The following is a 19,065-nucleotide window of genomic DNA, read 5'->3' on the forward strand; positions in this document are numbered from 1 at the left end:
GTAATTGCTGATATTGATCTTTTTGACCTATAAAAAAAACAATTTCATATAGGTCAACCTAATATTTTTAGGGATGCAGGGGGAATCCAAGGGGGTGGAAACAGAGGGCTTCCTGAGAAACTAGAGGAACCAGTCTCTCTCTCTCTCTCTCTCTCTCTCTGTCCATGTGCAGCTTCTCACTTTGTCCAATGATTCTCCAGTCCTTCTCTGCTGCCCATGTGCACCACGCACTAGGGCTTTCAGAGCATCCAACAGAAGCTAAGTCAGGAGAGAGTTAATCTGATTGGTCTATAGTGCGACAAGTGTCTGCCTTTGGTCCAACCAGCTGTGGGCAGGGAGGCGGAGCTCTTCACTGCAAGCAATGAAAACTGATTTGAGCGGAAAAGAAATTTACTGTAAGGATATCAATTAGATCACAGAATTTTTCAGCCTGGAAAACAAGCAGCGATGAGAGTGGATAAGCAGCTAGAACCACAGCCACAATCACGTCACAGAAAGGGTTTCGTGAGGGTCCTGCTGCCAGTAGCATCAAGAGCTGGACTGGGCAGTTTGCCCCTCTTATCAGTGGTGGCACTGCAGCCACTATTCCCCTGCACACTGGACGTACCCCTCCAGCCCCCAGCACCAGAATGGATTCTCTTGTCCCTGCTTCTTTGTATCTTTGCAAGCTGCAGAGGAAACGTGTTAGTGGGAACGTCTGATGGGTGGAGCCCAAGTCATGGGCACGCACCTCATTGCCATGGGTGATGGGAACACAAACATCTGGCCTTTTCTGCTTTGCACTTGGAGGTGGACCCCACCTTCCACCAGGACGCATGCAGTGGGGAGTTCCCTAAAGACAGACAGAAGTGCAGATGCTCCGCCCCACCAAGGGGGTCGTGAGGTACCACCCCAGCCATCAGGGCCAACTGCCTTGGCTAGAGAGGGACAGTTTTTGACAAAGTGACTGTGGGATGGGCAGATGCCTAAAAGGCATCCACCACAGTGACGTCTCCCCAAGATCATGGGCTGTGCCCTCCATGAAGCCTTTTTCTCCTTCTGATCTAGCCCACTCAGGCCGGGCTCTCTTCCACTCAGAACCTGCATAGGAGGGCAGGATTCAATTGTTACCATTGCTTTTCTGTCTGAGATGTAACCAGCTGGAGGGCAAGAAGTCTGCCTTGTGCTTCTGTTTGACCCATCCAGCGGCTGACCTAGGGCGGGCCCGTGGTAGGGGCTTTACTTGTTAGTAACAGACACTGATTCCTGGTGACGAGCAAAATTTTAAAAAATAATACAGGAATTTTGGAGGAAGGTATGGGGTAGCTCAGGTAGGCATAGGAAAAGCTAAACCACCAGACCTCAAGGTGGCCATAGCCCCGGAGCAGGAAGGAAGGGAGAGACAGACCCCATGGGCCACTGCCGTCCAGTGAATCTCCTTCAGCCATCCTCCATCCTTACAGCCCTCCACTCAAGACTCAAATTCCCTGCTTGGCCAATTCCTGGCTATATCACTTGGATGGGTCATTTAACCTCTTTGCTTGGGATTCCTCGTTGACAGCATGGGGCTGACAATTAAACCCGTCTCTCAAGGACTTGGAGGATTGGATAACTCAATACGTGAGGGTACTTAGAAAGGGGCCTGGCACCTACGAATACTTAATAAAAGTTAGCTAATAAAAAGGTACCAGGGGAGGGGCCAGCCTGGTGGCACAGTGGTTAAGTTTACGTGTTCCATTTCAGCCGCCCCGGGTTCACCGGTTGAGATCCTGGGTGCAGACCTACACACCACTCATCAATGTATGCTGTGGCAGGCGTTCCACATATAAAGTAGAGGAAGATGGGCATGGATGTTAGCTCAGGGCCAGTCTTCCTCAGCAAAAAAGAAGAGGATTGGCGGCAGATGTTAGCTCAGGGCTAATCTTCCTCCAAAAAAAAAAAGGTACCAGGAGAGAAAGTCCAACTGGCCGAGCTAGGGACACATATCCACTCCTGGGGGTGACTGAAAGGTCTTGATTGACAGTCCCACAAAGACCCATGTGCCCCAGGGGGAGGAACAAGGACACGGAGAGAACATGAAGTGCTCTTACAGAGGAAGGGGGAATGGATGCCAGGCAGGCAAGCTCCCTAGGACTGAAAAAGAAGATTGCCCACCCTCGTGTCTACTGGTCTCATCCTGCCTGGAGCCAGAGCCAGGAAGGAGGAGGAGGCAGGAGATATAGATCCAACAACATCCAAGCAACTGCACCTGCAAACTTCTGACCAAAGCGGCCCACGACCTTTGAAAAGTATCGCTGCGGGCCAGGGTCAGATGCCAAAGGTCTCCATCCAGCTCCCTGCGCACTTATTCATCGCCCCCTCTCCTGCCGCTGGCTAAGCATGAGGAATTCCTGTGGCTGGCACAGAATCACTCCTAATGAATTTCTAATGAACTCATTTGGTGTTAATGCGGTGTGTAATGCCGCAGGACACTCGTTATAATTTAGCCTTATTAAGTCTCTGGTTATTGGGAACGACTGTTGCCCTAAGCTCATAGGCAGGAGAAAAGTGATTACCTGGAGCAGGCAGTTAAGTTATGGAAAGACTGGACATTCAGAGAAGGCCCGGAGGCGGCTGCTCCTGTTGTTTTCTCCTTGGGCTGTGCTGCTCTCCAGAGGGGAACCGGCTGTGCAGGGCTTTGAGCTGGGGCAGAGAGCCTCCCTGACCTCCTATTCTGTAACATCAGAGCTGTGCGGGCTGCTGCCTGCGGGGTGGGGTCTTCAAGGCCCATCCAAAGGTGGCCCTGTTCCCAAACAGTCTTCTCCACTTGCCTACTGCTTGGGTCTGAATTTCCGCCATATGTGTGGCTGCCTTTGTATTGGAGGCACTGCTGCGGGTTGAAAGGTGACCATTACACGCCTCTGAGTTCACAAAGCAGTCACAGATAGATTATCTCGTCTGATCATCACAGCATCCCAATTATCGTCATTATACCCCTTTGACAGATAAGGAGATTGGGGCTCACAGAGGTGAAGCAATTACCCAAGGTCGCTGGGTTCCCGGACTGGGACTGCAACCCATATCTCCCGACCCCCAGGTCAGTTCCCTCTCCAGCTCACCTCTCATTTATTGCCTGGCATGCTTTTCCTGCACACGTGACTCACATCTCCACCTGGACCAGACTTCCTGGAGGGCGGAGGCATTTCTATGATCCTCTTCACCTGCTTGACTGGCCTTGGCTCGGAGGATGGGCCTCAAGCCTCCCTCGGTGAGGGCGGGCTGAGACCCCTGGAAGATTCTGTCATGCACAAGTTGATGTTGTGTCTTCTTTTACCACTTCTCCCTGAAATTTTCTCCTTATTCTCACTTTCTTACAACTAACTTCACACTTTTGGCTTAAATGTAGATCAAACCTTTTTCTTCCATTTGAAATCGTTTTCTCCTAGTGATCAAAGTAACACATGCTTTTTTCATAAAATTGAGAAAAATACAGAAAAATCTAAAGAACATAAGGATCATCTGTAATCCCATCACTCAGATATATAACTATTGTTCAACAGTTGTGCATATATCCTTCTAGATCTTTTATGTGTGCATATAAATATATGTACAAACATTTTATCCAAAATGGGATTGTACCTTATATGCTATTTTGGAACTTGCTTTTTATTAAACTTAGAAACGTGAAATTTCTGAAAGATGAATTTACATTGTCAAATAATAAGCAAAAACTAATTTATCAAGAATATCCCGGGGCTAGTCCGGTGGCGCAGCAGTTAAGTTCGCATGTTCCGCTTCTCGGCGGCCCAAGGTTCGCTGGTTCAGATCCCAGGGGTAGACATGGCACCACTTGGCAAAAGCCATACTGTGGTAGGCTTCCCATATATAAAATAGAGGAAGATGGGCACAGATGTTAGCTCAGGGCCAGTCTTCCTCAGCAAAAAGAGGAGGATTGGCAGTAGATGTTAGCTCAGGGCTAATCTTCCTCAAAAATAGAATATCCTTGGTAACTCCTCTGGGTTATGGGAAGATACGAAAGAAGGAGAATTTAGTGAATAAAGCCCAAGTAACCTCATATATAAGCCAGAAAGGAAATTTGTTTTCTGCTACTTTATCTCCCCAAACGTCTTGTTTATCAGTTTGATTTAGGGATTTGGCATGAGAAGACCAACGGAGCGGACATGAGGGCCTAGCTGCAGAGTCACATGGCACAGGGACAGGAAGGGTGGGTGGGGCCATGGGAGTTTACAGGTAAAGCCAGGGGCCCGACGTGGCCCTTGCTCACCTCCCCAGCCTCCTTCTCTGCTGAAAACTCATTTTCACTCGAATCCCCCACACTCACTGCTCCATTTTGTACCTCCTTGACTTTGCACATACTTCTCTCTCTACCTAGAATGCCCAGTGGCGTAAGTGGTGAAATTCGCTTTCATGCAATGTCTGATCAATCGTTTGCCTACAAGGAAAACAAAAAGAGCTCCTTGGAGGGCAAGGTAGGTTTGGGGTCAGTATGGAAGGGGGTGCTGAGCGGGCAGGGGGAAGGTTTCTTTCCCCTTTGAGGGGGGAACAAGCTTCTCACGGCCTTCCTGGGTGCTGTGTTTAGTTCAGCCTCTGTGACCACAGGGCTGCTGTGCACGTCCAAGCCACTTGGAATTGATCTCCTGCCTCCTAAGCCGTGTTCTGGTCTGCAAGTCCTTCTTTCCTCACTCTCTCCAGAACTTTCTATCAGTTCGGGGTGAGGGGCTGCTGGCCTCTGCCAATGGCTTCTCACCCTGCTTGCAGCCCAGCAGTTCCTCAGAGCTGCAAGAATGTTTACTGTAATTGTTCAGACGTGGGCAGGAATGGGTAAGTTCATGTTGATATCGATGTGAGCAGCATGTGTGTCTGCGCCTCTCTGTGCAAAAATGCGCACCGCCCAGGTGCATCTGTGTCTGTGGTATTGTTCGTAGGAACTGTGTGTGGGAGAAAGTATGCTATGTGTCCCTGTATCTGTGTATGTAGAAGGCTGTAGCGTTCTCCGTGTAGGCGTGTATCCCTGCGTATACCTGTGGAGCATCATGTGCTGGTGTGCTCAGCTGTGACCTGTGTGTGGCTCTGGAGCTGTTTGTGTACAGCTTCCTGGAAATGTTTGTTTCCTGAAGGGAGGGGAGCTATTAGTTGGATGGCTTAGACTTCAAGTAAAAACAAACAAACAAACCCACAAAAAACGCCTGAAACAATCAATAAAGTGATTACCTCACATAACAGGAATTCCAGAGGGGGGAGGGAGAACTCACAAGCTGACTGGTTGCATTGATCCATGATGTCTTTAAGGGCCTGCCTTCTTTCCACCTCTCCACTCTGCTTAATGCTGCGTCTTCATGGTCACAAAATGGCTGCAGCATTTCCATATCCCACATTCAGACATTAAGAATCCAGCGAAAGATAAACGCATCTTTACTTCTGGGGTGACTTTCCTAAGAATGAGGAAGTTTTCTCAGAAGCCCCAAGCCTACTTCCCCCCAATGTCTCATTTGCTAGAACTTGTGTGTGAGAGAGCCAAAGCTAAACCGATCTCTGTTAAGGGGACTGAGACACCAAGTCTGGTTTAAACTAATCAGCATCCCCCTCCTGGAGCTGAGGATGGAATCAGCCTTTCCAAGCACAAGGCAGCTTGGAGGAATGACAGTCATCTGACAGTTCTGTCAGGAAGGAAGACAAGTGGGAATGGATGTTGGGTAGACAGTCCCTAGTGTCTAGTGCAAAGGTGTATGCATATACGCAAGCATGTGTGTTTATAAGTGCATGTGAGTTTGTGTACATATGAACAACAGTGAGTGCATAATATGTACGGGTGTTTCAATGACCCATCATTGCATAACAAACCATTCCAGGGCTGGCCCAGTGGCACAGCAGTTAAGCGAGCACATTCTACACTTCACGGCCCGGGGTTCGCCAGTTCGGATCCTGGGTGCGGACATGGCTCCACTTGGCAAGCCATGCTGTGGTAGGCGTCCCACATATGAAGTAGAGGAAGATGGGCACGGATGATAGCTCAGGGCCAGTCTTCCTCAGCAAAAAGAGGAGGATTGGCAGCAGATGTTAGCTCAGGTCTAATCTTCCTCAAAAAAACAAAAAAAATTCCAAAACATAATGGCTTAAAGATTTTATTTTTCCTTTTTCTCCCCAAAGCCCCCTGGTACATACTTGTATATTTTTAGTTGTGGGTCCTTCTAGTTGTGGTATGTTGGATGCTGCCTCAACATGGCCTGATGAGCAGTGCCATGTCCGCGCCCAGGATCCAAACCAGCGAAACCCTGGGCCGTTGAAGTGGAGCGTGTGAACTTAACCGCTCAGCCACGGGGCCAGCCCCAACATAGTAGCTTAAAACAACAAAGTTTTATCATTTCCCATGATTCTGTGGCTCAGGAATTTGGGCAGCATGTGGCTGGGTGGTCATCTGCTCCACGTGGCATCATCTGGGTCCCTCACAAAGCTCCATTCCCCTCGTGGCTAGGCTGAGCTGGCAGGTCTAGGAAGGCTTCCCTCCCGAGTGTGCGTGTTAGTGCTCCTGCTGTGGCTCTTCTCTCCTACATGACCAGCTCGGGCTCCCTCGCAGCATGCAGCTCTAAGGGTGGTTGGGCTTCATACATGGCAGCTGACTTCCACCAAGGAGGAGGCAAGAGCCGATTCAGAAATCTCAGAACGTTCCTTCTACCACAAATATTCAACAGGTGGGAAATAGAATCTCCCTTTTGGAGGTGTGTACCGGGGGGTCCCCCTGAGCTAGGGGCTTGCCTTGTGTGCCCGCATCATGGGAAAGTTGATGGAGTTGACCTGCCCTGGCTGTGGCCTTCCTAGATGGGTACATTGAGACTGCACATCCCGGCCAAGGCAACAATCTAATCACTCCTGGGATCTTGTCCTTGACTGGGAAGCCTTGGATCCTGAGCCAGGAAGAAGGCTCAGCCCTTATCATAACCCCACTAAAAGCTTGCTGCTGGCAATGCAAGAGGAGATGCTCCACATTATTTTTTTTGATTCCGTGAGAGCCTGGGGTTTTCTACCTGGGGCAGCACTGACCTCAAACAGCCAATGGGAACACTTAGCTGTTATAGCCCCTCCCTCCACCATCCCCACCCTAGCCTCACTCACAGGGCTGTAAACAGGGCCAGCCCATGATTTTTTTTTATTTAATATAGCTTGAAGAACGTTCCGTGTTAGGGCTGGTCTGGTGGTGCATGGGTTAAGTGTGCATGTTCCGCTTCAGTGGCCCAGGGTTCACCAGTTTGGATCCCAGGTGCGGACCTATGCACTGCCTATCAAGCCATGCTGTGGCAGGTGTCTCACATATAAAGTAGAGGAAGATGGGCACGGATGTTAGCTCAGGGCCAGTCTTCCTCAGCAAAAAAAAGAGGAAGGTTGGCAGCAAAAAAACAAAAAAAGAAGAATGTTCCATGTTGGTACTGAAGAGATCCTCATTCTTTTCTGCAACTACCTAGTCTTTCATTCTATGACTGTACTTTAAGGTGTTTGACCAGTCACCTACTGAAGGAGCGTTTAGGTTACTCCTAACCTTTTGTTATAGCAAAGAAAGCTGCAGAGGAGAATGTTGTGCATTATTTTATTTCGCATCTGTAAGATCACTGCTGTAGGATTAGGTCCCCTGAATAGAGTAGCTGAGTCAGAGTATGTGCTAGATACTGGCAGATGGTCCTCCGTGAGGGTTCGTCCCCCACCCCCCAGCATATTTGAGACCACCTCCCCCTGCCCTGACCCTGGGGCTGGGTTTGAAAGGAGACCAGGTGTGGCCAGCCCAGGATGAAGGATAGAGCCATCCCCAGGGAAGCCCATGGCAGGAAAACACAGATGAGGCACCTGGGGACAGTCCTATGACATCAGCTGGTAACACAGACCACTCCTCAAAATAAGAGCGCAACCACAGTGCAGGGAGAGCTAGGGCCGAGAGCTGGGAGATGGGGCTTCTGGGCTCAGGTCTGCTGCTTCAGCTTGACAAATGGCTTTGGGCAGACCACTTTCAGAATGACAATGGTTAACTCCAGGCTAGTGCTAAGCACGTGGCATACATCATCTCCCATAAACTTAAGAGGCTGGTACTTCTGCAGCCTGAGCTCAGAGAGGTTAGGGAACCTGCCCACAGTGGTCCAGCTCTTAAACGAAGAGTCTGGATTTGAACCCAGGCTTAACACTGTGTTTCACTGCCTCGGCCTATCGCTCAATGAGGTGAGGCAGCTAGACTCTGCCTAAGCCTTGTCCATCTCAGAAAGTCACGTGGCCTGTGACGTCACGGCGAGGGGCTCAGTCAGAGAGGAACTGGCTGGGGGCAGGGCAGGTGGGGTGTGGAGCCCCCTCCTCGGAGAAGGCCATGTCAAGCTCTAGCTTACTGCAGGAAGGGTTCACTCCCCAGCAGTCTTCTCTCTGCTTCCAGGCTGGTTTCGGGTTTCAGGCTAGATCGTGAGCTCCCTGGTGAGCAGAGACGCAGGCGACAGTGGGATACGTCTGTGTCCCTGCCTGTGCCTGACGCTGGAGCTTGCCACAGGGTGGAGCACACAGCAGGTTTAGAGGTGAGGAAGAGGAGCTGAGGTCAAGGCGGGGGAGAAGCTGGCTAGGGGCAGAGAGAGACGGGCCCCAGCAGGTAGGACGCCGGCCAAGCTGAGCCCCACCCTCCTCCCGCTGCCACAGATGCTGCGAGCTGGAGCGCTCTCTAGTGGCACACTCTGCGACCTGGCCTGGGGAGGTGCCGGAGGGCCTGGCCGGGGGAGGGGAGGCGGGATATGGGGCGGCCCCCTTGGCCCCACTATCATCCTGGGGGCCCGCCATTACTCCAGGGAGTGTCCTTCCTCGGAGGGAAGCCAGCTGAATAATAGTAACAATGAGGCGCTCACAAAAAGAGTCACAAAGAGGCTGGACGAGGAAGAGGACTCTTGAGGCCATGATGGTCCATTATTAGAGTCACAGGAAAGGTGTAACAAATCCCCCAAGTGTCCTGCCCCTGCTGCCCCACCACCGGGGGCAGGGCCGGCCTCTGCCTCTGAGCCTCCTGGAGCCAGGGAAGCCTGCAAGGAGACCCAGAGCCACAGTGTGGAAAGGGGCTCTTGAGGCCACCTAGTCATTCCTTCATTTCTCTATTCAATAAACGTTTATGGAGCCCCTACTATGTGCCAGACACTTGGACGCCGGGGATATGGAAATGAATGATGGGCAAGGTCCCTGACTTCCAGGAACTGAGGTTCCCGGCAGGAGAGGCATACAACAAAGAAACGAGGTCATTCTCATGGTCAAAGTGCTGTGAAGGCTCCACAACAGGATGACGCGCCATGTGTGAGGAGGTGATCCTCAGACCCAGTGGGCGGGGAAGGCTGAGAGGGGCATCTGTGCAGACACCTCCATGCTTAGGACACAGGACTGGGGCTGCGAGCCCGGGGGCTCAGGCAAATGTTCGCCTCTCGTACAGACCTGGGGGCAGTGAGCTCAGCATACTGCAGGAACGGAAGGAAGGCCGGTGTGGCGGGGAGAAAGAGTAAGAACAGCTTTGGTCAGGGAGGGGGCCAGGGCCACGCGTGCCTGAAGACGAGCCAGGGGTTTGGATGTGATTCCAAGGGCCCAGGTCATCAGTGGGGGGCTCTCATGAGGAAGGCATGATCCGATGGGCGTTGTTAGTAGGTCATGGCTTCTGCTTTGTGCAGAATAATGGATAGGGAGAGCGAGGTGGAAGCACAGAGGCCAGCCAGGAGGCGACTCCACATCTCCAGATAGAAAGAGAAGGCAGCTGAACCAGGGTGGGGAGGAGTCAGGTTCCGATGCATCTTAGGGGCACAGTGGACAGGACCCACTGGTGGGTTGTCCGGGAGAGAGAGGGAGAGCCCAGACTGGGGTGGGTGGACAGGGTGCCTTCCCCCTCCCACGCCACACCCCTTTCAGCCTGGGTGTGGGCCCATTGAGTGGTCTCCCTCAGATCACTTAGAGGAGGGGCAAGGGACCCTAGACTCCACTGCCAGAGCCCCAGAGCCCAGAGGTGCTGTCAGCCTCCTGTAGCTCTTTTCCCACTCCTTCCCTCCCTTCATCTGCAGTCTCTCTCTCTCTCTCTCTCTCTCTGTCGTAGACACACACACAGACACACACACACACACACGCGCGCGCGCATAGTTGACTGCAGCCTTATCAGCAGGCAGCCTCCAGGGACAGAGCAGGAGGCTGACTGTGGAGTTTTCCGAGGAGGCGGCCCCTGCTGCTCCCCACTCCCTCTGCCACTCCTGCCGCCTGCACATCACCCTCGTGGCTCCTGCAGCTTTGAGCTAAGCCCCCCAGACCTGTGGTTCTCAACTGGAGGCCATTCTGTCTCTTTGAGGCATTTTTGGTTGTCATCACTGGGGAGGCAGCGTAACCGGCATCTGGTGGCTGGAGGCCAGGGATGCTGCTCCACATCCTGCGAGGCACAGGACAGCTCCCACAGTGAAGAATGATCTGGCCCCAAATGTAACAGTGCTGAGACTGTGACCCTGCCCTGGGCTCCACCATCAGAGCTGGAAGGGACTGTCCTCTTCCTCGAGGTCCCACTGTCACCACACTGCCATTTATCAGGTGGACGCTATGTGGCCCACTGTGCCTGCATTTTCTCTCCCTCCATCTTCTCTGCCACACCGTGAGGTAGGTAAGATTTGCCCAAGGTCACAGGGGCAGTGAGAGGCTGAGCTGGGATTCAGACTCTAAGCCCGTGGTTTCACCACCCCCTCTCTAGTAAAGGGATTTCACAGGGTGTGGCATTGTTATTAGCAGTGGGACACTTTGTTTCAAGTGAAATCTTACTGGGAAGTCCAAGGTGTAAGAGATAAAGTGGGACTGCCTAGGTTGAAGCAGGGTGGGAGCATATCAAAGACCTCCCATCCCCACCCCACTTCCCATGGTCCCCATGGTGCCTCCAAGGCCATCTCTCCAACCTAGGAGGGCCACCATGGAGGGCTACACAGGTTGTGCACTGCAGAACTCCAGGGGGCGCCATTTCTAGGGCTAGCAAGGCTAAGGGAGAGATTCCTGTAGCCGGGGTGGCAAATAAGTTTCATCCTGAGTGGGAAGTGATGTGGATCAAGGCTGCCCCAGGGAGAGAAGCCCAAGGCGTCCTGCCCTACATACCAATCTATATGACCCGATTCATATCTAGAGTTACACGACCACACAACAACCAGACCCCACCCGCACTGATATCATTTAATGACTTTTTACATCACCTTTCCTTTGTCTAGTAAAAATAAGTCACGTACCCATGCCTTATAAATTTAGCCCTACCCTCAACACATGGCAGCTCTTCACTGCCCGTGGGTCCTGTCCCCATGTTATCTCTGAATAAAAGAGCACTACCTGTAGATCTTGAGAGTCCAAGAAATCTTTCTTTCGACTCCTCTGTTCACTGAGCCCACGTCAGGAAGGTATTGCTTAGCAGACACCGTGATTAATTAATGAGTTCTGGAGCAGGAAGGCAGTATGGGAGGGGCTGTGAATGCCGTGTCCGCCTCCCCTGTCCTTAGATGGGAAACAGGAAATTGAATCTGACTAGGCGATATCTTGCCCCCTCCCCCACTCCTTGCAACTCACTGGTGACTCAGAAATGGAACTGTCGACCCTACATTGAAAAAAAAACACAAGGGCCAGCCCTGGTGGCCTACTGGTTAAGTTTGACATGCTCTGCTTTGACGGCCCAGGTTCAGTTCCTGGGTGCAGACCTACACCACTCGTCTGTCAGTGGCCATGCTGTGCAGTGGCTCACATACAAAAAGAGGAAGATTGGCAACAGCTGTTAACTCAGGGCAAATCTTCCTCAGCAGAAAAAAAGAAAGAAAAAGAAAAGAAAAGGAAAAAACCACAAGACTTGAGGTTCATACACAGGCCAGTCCCCCAGGAAAGCCCCCTGGGATTATGGGACCAGTGGTGCCTCTTTCCCAGAGCAGTCATGTTTCCCTTTTGGGTCCTCCTGACGCTCATCTTAACCTAATACTACCTGGATTCATGTGTTTGCACAGAGAGGCACTGTCGTTGAGATTTTTACATCCCTGTTGGGGAAGGTTTGGAGCTAGAACTGGCGGAATGAGCCAGAATGGGGCTGTCCCTTCTCCAGGCCCCACCCTGGAGTGAGCTCCTTCCCCGAGGGCCTGGGCCTCTCCAGACCGTTCGTCAAGCTGTGTGACATTTTGGGTGGCTGGGCCAGGAGGACCAGCAGAAACCCTGTTAGGGGGACAGCAGGCACTGTCTGTTCTCTCTGCAGGGGGTTCCCCAGCCACCCTGGAGCCTGGGAATCTTCCAGCCGGGGATGAATCATCCTGGCCCACGTCCCCTCTGCCTTCACCCCCTCCATTGCTTCTGCCTTGACACAGCTACAGAGCAAGGCCATGTTCCAGAGCTGACGCTCTCCCTGCTCTGGAAACACAGGCTGCAGGCCTCCCTCGGGGCACGTACCACAAAGAAGGGGGCTGCACAGGGAAGTGGTAATGGCACACCCCTGGGGGACGGAGGGAGACCATCAGTGTATACCCTTTGTACCTCCTGAAATGAGTACCATCATGGACCTATGTAAGAAAAAAAAACTGAAAAGAGAAAGAATCCGGGCTGGCCCAGTGGTGTAGTGGTTAAGTTTGCACGCTCCATGTCGGTGGCCCAGGGTTGGCTAGTTTGGATCCCAGGCACGGACATATGCACCGTTCATCAAGCCATGCTGTGGCAGGCATCCCACATATAAAGTAGAGGAAGATGGGCACGGATGTTAGCTCAAGGCCAGTCTTCCTCAGCAAAAAGAGGAGGATTGGCAGTGGATGTTAGCTCAGGGCTAATTTTCCTCCAAAAAAAAAAAAGAGGGGCCAGCCCCATGGCCGAGTGGTTAAGTTTGCTCACTCCACTTCGGCAGCCCAGGGTTTGGATCCTGGGCGAGGACATGGCACTGCTCATCAGGCCATGTTGAGGCGGCGTCCCACGTGCCACAACTAGAAGGACCCACAACTAAAATATGCAACTATGTACTGGGGGGCTTTGGGGAGAAAAAGCAGAAAAAAAAAAAGATTGGCAACAGTTGTTACTTCAGGTGCCAATCTTTAAAAACAGAGAGAAAGAATCACTTTGGGGCTTGGTACTAGAGCCCCCAGATGGGGAGGGGGCCAGGCCAGCTGCAAACACAGAGAATGGGCTATGCTATGAGGGTTCTTGTCCTGGCCTCTGAGAGATGAAACTCTGCCTCCCAGGAAATCCACCATCCATCTGTTTGCTCATTCAGGCAGCAACTACTGCTTGAGCTCCTACATTGTGCCTAGCACTGGAATGGGTGCTGGTCGAGGTCCCTGCTTCCCTGGAAGAAACAGCCCTATGGGTGGGGAGTGGGGACGGGGATGCAGAAGGACAGAAAGAAACAGGCCAACAATGCAAACTGATAAGTGCCAGGACTGGGACCAACTAAAGGGATTACCACTAAGGTGGACATGAGGGATCAGGCAAGGCTTCCTGGAGGAGGTGATGTGGAAAGGAGTTTGAAGAGTGACTCAAAGCCAGGGAGGGTTGAGAGTGCAGTGGAGGAGGGTATTCCAGGAAGGAGTCCCTGGTGAGAGGCCAGCTCAGGGACAGACAGAGTGAGGGGACTTCTTATCAGATGCAGGAGCCCTGTGGTGTTGTCTCCAGCTGCCATTGAACCCAGATGTCTTTCAGCAGAACTCGGGCACACCTGCCTCGTCTGGCCCTAGTGTGCACATGTCTCTGCCCTGGGCGTCAGGGAGTTCCTCAGTCCAGGACCGGGCATGTCTCCGTGGCTGCCCTGCTGGCTGGCACAGGACCAGGCACGCGGTCAGGCTCAACATCTGTCGGATGGTTGTGTTGCAAGTTCATGATCTTCCACAGAGAGGATAGAGATCCATGCACAAGGAGTCACCAGCTCATCAGACATTGGTTGAGGACCTACTGGGTGTTGGCCATGGGCTCCATACGGGGGACTTAGGAGAGAACAAGCAAACAAGGTTCCTGCTGAGGTGTTTCCACTCCACTGGGGGAGACACAGCATGTGCAGAATATCAGATGGCAATGACTTCTGGAAAGAGAAGGAAACAGGGCTTGTGCTAAGAGGGTGGGTGGGGGTGGCCAGGGAAGCCTGGCTAGGGAGGTGTCATGGGGCCATCGCTTACATGAAGACCTGCAGGAAATACAAGAGGGCAGGGCAGGGCAGGAGACGTGGTACCTGTAGAGCCAGAGGAACAGAAAGGAAGCCACTGAGGCTGGAGCACAGGGAATGAGGACATGGCACAGGGGAGAGATGGGCAGGGGCCAGGCACGCAGCATGCTGTGGGCAAGGTAAGGTTTGGGATTTTATTCCAAGTAAAGTAAAAGTTCTAAGCAGGGGTATGGCAGGATCTCATCTGCAGTTTTAAAAGATCTCCTCTCCCCCTCAATGGATAGATTCGGGACATATCCTCAAGGATGAATCAAAACAACTTGCCCATATACTGGGCATGAGTGAAGGGGACAGAGGAATCCTAGAGGCTCCTAGGTTTGGGGCCTGTGCAACGGGCTACTCTGGATCAGTTCTCAGTAGAAAGAGCTCAGATTAGGGGTCAGACAGGCCCAGATTTCAATCCTTACTTAACCTCTTCAAGCTTTGATTTTCACTTCTGAAAGATGGGGACAAAATTGCACATAGAAGGTGTTAATTCTTGTCCCTTGACCAGAGAGGTTACAGACGCCCAGAAAAATAAAGTGTTCTGTCCAAGGTCACATAGCCAGACTAAGCAACTCCAAGTTTGTTCAAACCGAGGGAAACAAGGAGGGTGAGTAGGGGGTCTGGAGGCCGACCTAACACGCAGTTCAAATCTTGGCTCTGTGCCTCAGTCTCCTTGCCTGTAAAGCGGGACTATGACGTTTCTATCTCCCAGGCCTGAGATGACTAAATGAGGTATTGCATGGTGAGCACCTAGCCCAGTGCCTGTCAGGTAGCAAGCACCCAGAAAACGAGCACAGAGCCCAAAGAGGCTCCCTCCTAAGCTTCAGGGCCCCATCTTCTGCTGGGGACACATACCAGCTGGGGACACATACACGTGAAGAATAATATCACTAAGGCAGTAGCTTCATCTACTGTCTGACTTCATCCGCACACCCAGGCTGAAGCAGGTCAGTATTTTCACAGATGAGGAAACAGCTCCAGAAGGGCAAGGGACCAGCCCCAAAGCCCCCATTACCAAGCCTGGACTCTAAACTAGGAGTGGCACGCAGCTGCCCGTGGCCAAGCCGCCTGTTTTAGTGCAGCCTGGTAGCTAGTGTGGGGACCTGGAATTGGCCACCCCAAGATATGTCTCTTTGGCATCAGGATTATTTGAGGCTGATTGCTTTTGATAAACTGGGACAGGGAAGGAGGCTCTGAGGAATGGAACTTGCCCTTTGTTAGGACACATTTACGTTTGTAAGGTAAATCTCTATCTGTAAAGGTGCCTCCCTCTCTGTACCAGGAAGAAGAAAGGAGATGACCTTCTCTCTAGAAACTCTTAATACCAAAGGCAAGGACTTAAATCTGCATTTTATTGTGCTAGTCTGGTAACCTCCTGTAACTGACTTCCCTCTCCCTCCCAACATTGGCATTTCTTTAAGGATTAAGCATCTTTCCTTAGGCTAGGAACTGATTGCTGCACTCACCTGTGACCACCCAGCTCCAGACAATCGACTAGCCTCCTGCTATGCCCACCCAGACAGCAGACCACTACCTGCTGTGTCCATCAAGCACTGTGCGGACAGGGCAATCTTGTGACTATTGTGGGAGGGACATTTCAATCACATGTGAAACACCCTGTTTGGGGGTATATAACCACTATGTGCACCCCACTTCTTGGGTGTCCTTTCTTCCTTTGGGAAGAAAGGCCCCGGGCCATGGTTCCTCATAAAGCTTTGTTTAATTTTCTCTTGCTATTCTGTCTCATGTGAATTTAATTCGTTCTCCAGCCAGATGAACCCCCATTTGGGAAGAGGAAATGTCCTCCTCCCCTACACTAGAAATGGTTGCTACGTCTTTAAAGGACTGAAAAGTAAATGAAGAAAATTTCTTGACATATGAGAGTTATAAGAAATTCTAATTTCAGCTGCCGTAGACAAGGTCTTTTGGGAACACAGCCCTGCTCCTTTGTTTACTATCTCCATGGCTTTTGCTGCAAGGGCGGGGTTGAGTAGTTGTGACAGAGAGCATACAGCCCAGAAAGCCTAAAGGGCAAGGAGGCAGGATGGACAATGCCATGGGAGATAACCCAGGGTCCACCGGAAGGCTGTGGGGGAGGGGAGAGGTTCAAATCCGGAGAAGGCAGGTCAGTGCAGAGACCTCTCCAAGCGGGAGGCACCTTGGGGAAACGGAGTCCAGCTTCCTCTTTTTAGATGAGAAAAACTGAGGCCCAAAGACTGGAGGCAGCCTGCCTGAGGCCACCCAGCGCGTGGCTAACAGCCAGATCCCCAGGGCTGCCTCCCTCTCCGTGGGGAGACGCGGCCAGCGCCCCGCTGGGCGGCGCATCGAGCCCCTGGGGCCTCTTTGGTTCAGTTGGGCCGCGGGGGGAGCGGGGCGCGTTGCAGGGCGCAGGGGCTGGAGAGCCAGCGGGACGGCCCCGGAGGATGGTGGCGGCCTCTCCCCGGCGGGGAAGGGGAGGCGCCTGTGTCGCGGCCTCCGCCTCTTTCCCGCCCCCCGCTCGGCGCTGCAGCCAGCTTTGCCTCCACCTCACCGCCTAGTTCTAAGGCGAGTCCCGCGTGCAGCCAGCTGGTTACCTGGGCCGGGGGATTTGCCCCGCTCGGTTTTTTTCCTTCCTATTTTGCAAAGCACGGAAGACACACCCAGCTCCCTGGAGCTCTGAAAGCAGCATTTGATCCGCGCGCGGTTGGGGAGCTCTGGGCTGATAAGCAATCGGGAGGAGCTGCCGGCGGGCAGCCCTGGGGTGCGCGCGGCTCCAGCCGCCAAGCTGCAACCCGAGCCCCGCCCCCGCCGGTTTCCCTCCGGGGTGAACTGGGAGGGCCGCCTGGGAGGAATCCAGAAGCCTCCTTTGTCTGCAGCCTGGAGAAATAAAAGAAATAGCAAACATTTATTAAAGGTGTGGCTTAGAATAGGTGCTCGGAGAGTAACTGGAACTGTTAGGTCCTTCACCACCTGAAGCCCGGGCTTCCCATGGCGTCCATTCTGGAGGACGTCCATTCTCCAACACCTGGAAAGTGCCGGCACGACTCCTAGTCTGAGCCAAGTTTCTCCTCTTCTGCGACCACCTCTCCATGGTGCCCTCAGGAGCCCAGTCATTGGAAAACTTCTGGATCCTCAGCCTCTTATCTACACGTTCCCTTAACCCTCCAGCCCGGGAACACGCCCCGCCCCCGCCCCAGGGCCCTGGGCCCTTACGGGCCCCTTAAGGGAAGCTGTTAATTCCCCACACCGCCCTATAGATCAGGGTCTCCCGGTAAGGTCAGTGTCTTCCTCCTTGTGGAGGCTGGCAACCCATTTCTCCTCCCTTCTCCGTCTGAACACACTTCTTCCTGTGGACTTAATACCGCCAGTCTTGACAGTCCACAGACCCTGTTGTAACTCTCTCCTACAGGAGGTCAGACATCTCCTTTAATCCTGTCACGATCACTTCTCTCTCCACCCACCTGAGCCACTTCCTCCCAGGACGGTAACCCTGACCCCTACTGCCAGCATCACACCTCCTCTGAAATCTCAGTTCCAGGGGTCCTTGCTCTCTTTGACCAGCACCTCCTCTCCCTCCTGTTCACTCACTGCTCCCTCCAGCATCTCTTCAACTTCACCCGGAACTCCAACCCATTGTCCCTAATTGGTCACTGTCCCCCTTCCTTCCAGCCCGGTCCCCAAACACCGAGTTCCCCATCCCAGACTCACCACTAGTATTAGTTTTGTGTATTATTACTTCCCCTTGCATGGAAGGCTCTCTTGAAAAGCTTTGGTTCTTCTACAGAAATGTCCTGGTTTTTCTCCTCCCTCCCTGGCTGCTCCTAAACAGGCTCCTCCTCCATTTGGCGTGCAAATGTACTGTGCTCCTCCACGTGCGGCCCTTGAACTCCTTTTTCCTGTGAACGCTCTTCTACGTGATCTCTTCAGTGCTGTGACTTTAAATAGCAGGCATAAGCCAGTTGCACCAAGTTTATTCCTTCAGTTCTGACTTCTCCGGTGTCCAACCGCTAACTGACGTAGACAGCTAGTAGTCATCTCCAAGGCAGATCGTGGTAATGCCGCCATTTTGTGAAGTTGCGTCCTCTGAAGAGCCATGAAGCTTGACTAGGCTTGTGCTTGTGTGGATCATCAACTACCTCACCTCTCCTAACCTCCAATCATCTGTCTCCACACTTCAGACCACCCTGCCCTTCATAAGTTGTGCCCCAAGCCCTGGATGGGGAGACAGATCTAAGAGCATATGCCCCCATCTCCTTGCAGATTGATCTCACAAAATAAGCTACATTTCTTCTCCCAAAAGTTCATGCTGTAATAATTGGCTTTTTTTTTTTTTTTAAAGATTTTATTTTTTCCTTTTTCTCCCCAAAGCCCCCCGGTACATAGTTGTGTATTCTTCGTTGTGGGTTCTTCTAGTTGTGGCATGTGGGACGCTGCCTCAGCGTGGTCTGATGAGCAGTGCCATGTCCGCACCCAGGATTCGAACCAACGAAACACTGGGCCGCCTGCAGCAGAGCGCGCGAACTTAACCACTCGGCAAAGGGGCCAGCCCATAATTGGCTTTTTTTTAATGCACGTCGGGTAGGAGAACCCCATTTGTGTGGTAGCACCAATCCTGCTTCCCCTGGTCGTCCCTGTTGCAGTGAATGACATTCCAACCACAGGTGCTCAAGCCCAAACAAGATGCCATCTTTGATTCCTCTCTTCACTCCTACGGCCGGGGAGGAGAGGAATCGACCTCTCAGGAGTCCTTGTCAACTCCAAAACGTGTCCCTAAAGCAGGCATTTTCCTTGGTCTCCCACACATAAGTCTGAGCCCTGAACACTTGTCCCCTAGATTATCACAATCTCTTCATCACTGGTCTCCCCAGGTCTTCCTTGAGTCTCTGCCATCTGTTCTCACACAGCAGCCAGAGTGACCATCAGGTCAGGTCGTGCCTCTGCTCAAAACC

General features: G+C 52.4%; 1 long non-coding RNA gene across 1 annotated transcript; it reads right to left on the bottom strand.

Annotated features, from left to right (window-relative positions):
- Positions 1 to 11,144: 11,144 nt before the first annotated feature.
- LOC111767744 (uncharacterized) lies at positions 11,145 to 17,960 on the bottom strand. The gene is made up of 3 exons (XR_002799548.2): positions 17,825 to 17,960; positions 16,711 to 16,993; positions 11,145 to 14,011 (listed from the first exon to the last, which is right to left on the bottom strand). It is a non-coding gene; the product is annotated as an uncharacterized lncRNA (long non-coding RNA).
- Between the last annotated feature and the right edge of the window lie 1,105 nt (positions 17,961 to 19,065).

This window comes from Equus caballus, chromosome 14 (assembly GCF_041296265.1).
Source record: "Equus caballus isolate H_3958 breed thoroughbred chromosome 14, TB-T2T, whole genome shotgun sequence".
Classification (NCBI taxonomy): Eukaryota; Metazoa; Chordata; class Mammalia; order Perissodactyla; family Equidae; genus Equus; species Equus caballus.